The following is a 7,507-nucleotide window of genomic DNA, read 5'->3' as shown; positions in this document are numbered from 1 at the left end:
GGATTAGAGTACAAAAGAATAAACTGAAAAATAAATTCGCTGGAAATAGGGGCAAAGCGGTCAATGACTCTGAAAGTAAATTCAAAGCCGCGGATATAAAGACCCCTTTGTATATATACAATGTATCAAAAGATGTTACCTCTGAAGATATTCTTAATTATATTTTTAAGAAAAGCAATGTAAATGTAACAGTAGAAGCGATTAATATGAAGATTAAAAAAGATTATAATTCATTTAAAATTTTTGTTCCGAAACATAAATATAGTATATTTATGAACGAAGATTTTTGGCCCGAAGGTATTGCATATCGACGTTTTGTTGATTTTAGGCGTCGTAGTAGAAACGACGAGAATGTCTTAAAAGAAATGAATAATGGTTTATGAACAAATAAAAATCATTAGTTTTAATTGTAGGGGCCTAAACAAGTCCACAGAGTGTGTAAGGCGACTATGTCAGTCCGCCGATGTTATTGCACTTCAAGAAACGTGGCTTTTGCCACATGACATAGATAAACTTGGCTCAATAGACAGCGAGTTCGCTTACACGGGCCATTCGGCGGTCGACACTACGGCTGGTATACTTCGAGGCAGACCTCACGGGGGCGTGGCGCTGCTGTGGCGGAAAGCTTTGTTAAATAAAGTGTGCGTCATAAACTGTAAGTGTGAACGTATAGCTGCTATTAGAGTTAATATACAAGATCGTGAAATACTGATTTTTTGTGTATATATGCCGACCGATTCGGCCGATAATCTTGTTGAATTTACGGAGTGCCTAAGTAAGATTAATGCTATTATAGATAGTAATAATATCGAATGTGTGATTATGTTAGGTGACATGAACGCTCACCCGGGTGAGTTGTTTTACTCTGAGTTGAGTGATTATTGTAGCGAACAATCGTGGTTGTGTGTCGATACTGAGAGACTTTCTGCGGATTCGTACACGTACGTGAGTGATGCGCACGGCTGTAAACGGTGGTTAGATCATTGTATTATGACAAAAGCGGCATATAGTACATTGATTAATGTTCAGGTATTGTACGATATTTATTGGTCCGATCACATGCCGCTACAAATTGTTTGTAATTTAAATATTATTAAATGTAAATATGTACAGTCGGAAATTTTTTGTAACAAAGTTATCTGGGGTGATAGGGATTGTAATCAAATACAAAATTATTATAATCTGTGTAATGATAAGTTGCGAGACGTAGACTTTCCTTTTCAATTACATGAATGTTGTGATAAAATGTGTACAAATGTTAGTCATAGGGATGTATTAGATAACATGTATAATAATGTAGTTAGTATATTAAAGGAAGCCGCTGTATGTAGTTATAAGGATGTTAAACGCAATAAATGTAAATACGTATGTGGATGGAATAAATATGTTAAAGAAGCGCATCATGAAGCACGTAAAAATTTTAAGTTGTGGAATTTCTATGGCAAACCCAATACTGGACCTGTATATACGCTTATGTGTGAATCAAGGAAAAAATTTAAGATGAAATTAAAATGGTGTCTAAACAATCAGGAGAGGATTAAAATGGATCTATTAGCTGAGAAACATAATAAAAAAGATTTCAAGAGTTTTTGGAAAAATACAAATAAATTAAATTCGAAGCGAAATTTTCCTGTTAGTGTAGGTGGTGTGCAGGGTGGTAGGAATATTGCCAACTTGTTCAAGGAGCAATTCAAGGTAAAAACAGCGACCAGTGTAGGTGTGAATGCTATGGCTGCGGATGATCAAGTACAGGAAGGGAGCTCAGGTTTCACAGCCCATGAGGTAAGGTCTTTGATTCGTACTATGGTGAAGGGCAAATCTGCAGGGCATGATGGCCTCAGCATAGAACACTTACAACACGCGGGCGATCACTTACCGAGAATCCTGGCTATGTTTTTTACACTCTGCATTCGTCATACATACTTGCCGAATGACTTGACCAAAACCGTGGTCGTCCCAATCATTAAAAATAAAACTGGGGACCACTCTGATACCTCGAACTATAGGCCTATATCTTTGGCCACAGTCATTGCTAAGGTACTGGATGGGCTACTCGACAGGCATATGGCGGAGCACATTAGAATACACGATGCGCAGTTTGGTTTTAGACCTGGCCTATCGACTGAAAGTGCAATTCTGTCACTTAAGCACACCGTCCAGTACTACACGGCCCGTAAGACACCTGTAGTGGCTTGTTATTTGGACCTTTCCAAGGCATTTGACACTGTTTCTTATGACAAGCTGTGGTATAAAATGGAACAAGAAACAACCGTTCCGCGGGATATAATAGGGCTTTTAAAGTACTGGTATAGTTGTCAGGTTAATACGGTCAGGTGGGCAGGAGAGCACTCTGATGAATATGGTCTGGAATGTGGAGTTAGACAGGGCGGCATAACGTCACCTCGGCTATTTAATCTTTATGTAAATCAGTTGATTTTAAAACTCAATGATGCCGGCGTTGGCTGTCACGTCGACGGAGTCTGTTTTAATACAATTAGTTATGCGGATGACATGGTCCTATTGTGCCCTACGATTGGAGGGCTCAGAAAATTGATTTCTATTTGCGAGAGGTATGCTGAGAAGAATGATCTGAGATATAATGCCAAGAAGAGTGAGGTAATGGTTTTTACAGTTGGTTCGAAATGCCTCGGCAATATACCGCCGGTGTTTCTGGATGGTTCTCCTCTTAAGTTGGTTGATAAATTTAAATACCTCGGGCACTGGGTTACTTTCAATCTGAATGATGACTTAGATATCGAGCGGGAGCGCAGGGCCCTGTCTGTTCGATGCAACATGTTAGCGCGCAGGTTTGCACGATGTACGCGAGAAGTAAAGACAACGCTATTTCGAGCTTTCTGCCAGTCCTTCTACACGTGCAGCCTGTGGGCCTCCTTCACGCAGAGAGCATATAGTGCGCTGCGTGTCCAGTATAATAACGGTCTCAGAGCAATGTTGGGGTTACCACGGTTTTGTAGTGCTTCAGCTATGTTTGCTGAAGCCAAAGTCAATGATTTTTATGCGATAATGCGGTATAGAAGCGCTTCTCTAATAAGTCGCATTCAAGCGAGCAATAACTCTCTCCTGATTGTTTTGGCATCGAGATGGGACAGTGCAGTTGTGCGGAATTTCAACTACCTGCACTGCAACTCCCATCTCTGATAAATAATTGTAGATAATATAACTGTTACCATGATTTTATTTTATTTTATTTACTAACATTAGGAAATAAGACTACTAACAATATGAGATTTTCTTGAACTAAATAAATATTATTATTATTATTATTATTATTAAAATATTGCTTTTATTTTTCAGTACCAGGTTGCTTCAGGTAATCAAACCTAATTATACAAATGGATTTATAAAGCTCCCATTCAATGACAACAAAGACGAATAAATTACTCAAAGTTACAAGTTGATACACGAGGCGCGTTTGATTTGTATGTAGCCGATGCAACGACGGTAATGACCGCCTGCGACAGGAACACTGTTAGGTTTGCATGGAGACGACTTTGCTAAAATATTTAAAGTCGACAACATACTTCTCGATCTAAACTTAACTTTTTTCGCACTATAACGAAAAGCTACAATTTACTATTTAGAATGTACTAAACCAATTGCCTTGGACAAAATTAATTTTGTAAAAATAGGAAATTTCTAATACAAAAATCCATGTTTCATAATGGAAACTATCAATGCTGTCTTTTGCCATTCGCTCTCATTTAGTCCATATCTCCTTGCTTTTAGACAAGTTGCCAGGTATAAAGTTACGTACAGTATTTTTTCACTCGTTTGTCTTTAAAGTACAAGTATCTAATTTCTCCACTTATCAATGTTATATTCGATCTTTTGAAAAGCCTTCTCTTGATTACGTTAGCCGGTGCCACAAAGTCGTGGTGATCGGTCCGTAAACGGGGTCAGGCCATTAGAGCGCTCATTCGCATGCATCCCCGCATCTTTCAGTTCACTGAAGCCAACGACGCCTTACTTTACAATGCATTTTAATTGTTCAATATTAATACAACAACCATTTGATGTACCAAGGTCAACGATATACTTCCGCAATTAACTATTGTTACTTTGCAAGACTCTTAAGTGATTGCGGTGTTATGATTTAAACATGGCCTTTTACTACGACATCTTATAATCCAATCTTCAAGAGATGAACATAGATGAGAACAATCATCTAGCAAATCAATGGATTAGGTGCTTTTATCCTAAACAAAATAAAGAATTTCAGACTCCATCCTCTTTGTGGAGGAGATAAAGACGGGATAAAGTAACAGTCTCGGAGGATTACATTACTCTTTGTTATGTTGTTTAACGAACTAAACAATGCTAGCATTTCCGTTTACATGAAGGACCAGCCATTCATTACTTTGGACATATAAATAATTTAAATAAATAATTACATACGAATGCATACATACACGTGGTTAGAAAGTGTTAAGCTAAGCGCCATGTCCAGTGCTCATTGACTTCACTAGTGCTGAATTATAATTACTAACAAAACTGAACCGTACACACATAAAAAATTAACTTGAGAGGTGTCAAGGGACACCCGGATGGAACGAAGTTCCTTTCAATTAATTAGTGAAGGAACCAATGTTTATTCTATGCATAAAAAATTTAAGTCTTCACAAGAAGTAAATTTTATTTCTATGAATTTTCGTTATATATTGTCACGTCGTTGCCATGGTGATATACCAAAAAGTGTCGTGACAACTTTTCGTAAGAATTTTTTCCGTCTAGCCCCCTTTCACAACGCACGATAAGGAACTTCGTTCCAATAACATTTAGATGTGGCCTATTGAAAAAGTAAATTGATGTCGGTGAATCATTTGCTTGTAAACACAATGTTATTCGACCCAACCAGTGAATAGATATATCTACATCTCTAATACTGTAGCTTTATTATTATTCCAAGTAGATATGGAAAAACTGAAAACGCACCTCGATTCAATGATCGCAAAAAACGTCTCAGTCACACCCTCGGTCACAGCTCATGTAACTAACGAGCATATTCTGCACCGATCCAAAACCGGACCTCCCTCATGCACATTATTTAAATTCTTCACTAACAATCTCCAAGTTATTTTCTAAGAAGTAAACCGAATATTTAAAAAAATAGAGAAAATCACCTAATCCACTTCGGGTTACGAAACACCAACTTAACACTTTCCATCCCTCGCCTCTAAATATTGTCTAGTTACAAATTCGGTCATTTTTACATTATTTCTAATTTCAATGTTCAATGATCATGATCATTCTATCCTTATCCCTCTTATAAGTCTTATTAATTTTCTTAAAGGCCCCTCCATTATCACGTGAGGCTCGAAAGAGTCACGAAACATCACGATACACGTGACGAGGTATAGGAGGGAGGGATAGTCTATAATCTTACATCACCATTGGAGAGGGTCATCATCACGTGATTTATGGAAAACCCCTTAATAAAACGCATTTTTGTATCATTCTTCCATGGAAGAGCATCCTATTTCATTAATAAGCGCAGTGGTCCCTTGTGAAACACATTCTTGTCACGGCCATGTTCCCAGACGTACGTATTAATTGCTATTGATTCGTATTACAGAACGTTTGCAATGATTCTCGAAGTTGAAATCTCATTGAAATTCAACAGCTATATCGTTCACTGGACTCACTGGACTTGTTCTGCTAATTTGTACATATCAAGATCAAAACGTTTTTTGAATTTGATATTTTTTTCCGTGTGAATTTTTTGCAACACGCAAACTGGTTAAAAAAAAATTGCAATAAAATAATAATAGTAGAGTACTTTGTTTCAGGATATAAAGGTATATCTATATATATAAAAGAAAGTCGTGTTAGTTACACTATTTATAACTCAAGAACGGCTGAATCGATTTGACTGTAAATTGGTGGGCAGGTAGCTTAGAACCAGGAAACGGACATAGGATAATTCTTAGCCCGTTTTCTATTTTTTATTCCGCGCGGACGGAGTCGCGGGTAAAAGCTAGTAAACTAATATTTATTTAAGAAAAGGATTGAATAAAACGACAATTATTAATTTACATTTTAATATTAAAATTTACAAGCGCCTGTTACATATTATAGTTAAATATTACATATAAAATTTTCTTGTTAAGAAAAACAAGGTCACATTACATTTCGATCAATTATTTACAAAAATTTTACACACACAGATTTATTTTAAACATTTTAAATAAATTTATTAATTCCAGGAAATTTTATCATCAATTTGGAGAAATTCATCATATTTCGTAACATGAAAATAAATAATAATATTAAGTAGTTTTTAAGATTAAATTTTCGTCTAATGCAAATTATATTAAAATTTATTTATTATATTAATAATTAAAATTTATTTTTAATTAATGATGAATAATTGAATTTTTAGTAAAAGCATTGGATGATAAAATTAAAGCTTTAGAAATCATAAATATTAACTGTAATGTGTCATAGAAAATGCACTAATAGTAATCTTGTAAACTGAATAGTATTTTATTCTATAATTATTAAAAGCGAAAAAATAATTATGAATTCTGTTAACTGACTAGTTTATAAACCTACTCCATATCATCACAAGTATCTGCTAACTACATTGTCTCCATATAAATAATATACATAAACCTTGTTTTCCTCAAATTAAAGACTTATTTCCTATAAACGGCTTGTTACTTACCGTAAGTTCAAACTGCCGTAAACATACACATAAAAAAAAAACAAAAAAATGGGACCCATCTGCAAGCACTTCCTTTCGATTAAAATATTTTTCATCAAAATCGGACCACCAGGGGCGGAGTTTCGCAGTAACACACATAAAAAAAAATACAGTCGAATTAATAACCTCCTTTTTGAAGTCGGCTAAAAATGGTTATTCTGAGAAAGCCTTTTATTTAGCACATTTAAAGAGCTGCAATACTTTCGTACATCATGTTATAGGTATAGGTCCTATAGTTTAGCCTATGTAAACCAAAAAAGCAAAATTAAACTATTTTTAAATTTTAACTCAAAAACTACCCGGTAGTTTTTTAGTTAAAATTTAAAAATATTCTTTGTAGTTTTTTCAATTTTGAAAAAAAAAAATGGGGCCAAATGACACGCCACTATCTTTCGAAAAAAAATATTATGAAAATCATACAACCAAGAGTAAAGTTACGTAGTAAAAAACAATCAGAAGTATCAGAACCTCCTTTTTGGAGTAAATAAAAGACATGTTTCTTAAAAGCAACTGTTTTATGTATACGCTTTTGTCAATAAGAAGTTACAAAAAACCATCCATTCATTCATCAGTTATAATTATAATAATAAAATAGTAATACGAAATATTTCATTTTCCGACTTTATTTCAAACAATATTTATATTGTGGAAAACACTAAAACATTACGACTTTGAATTAAAAAAAAAACAATTACATTAATTACAAATAACTTAAAATACGTTAAGTTTTACAAACTTTGTTTTAACAAAAAAAATGCTACTCGACTTTTGTTAAATATTATT

The sequence above is a fragment of the Papilio machaon genome, chromosome 18 (genome assembly GCF_912999745.1).
Source record: "Papilio machaon chromosome 18, ilPapMach1.1, whole genome shotgun sequence".
Taxonomy (NCBI): domain Eukaryota; kingdom Metazoa; phylum Arthropoda; class Insecta; order Lepidoptera; family Papilionidae; genus Papilio; species Papilio machaon.
The sequence above is the reverse complement of the archived record's forward strand: the minus strand, read 5'-3'. Positions refer to the sequence as shown.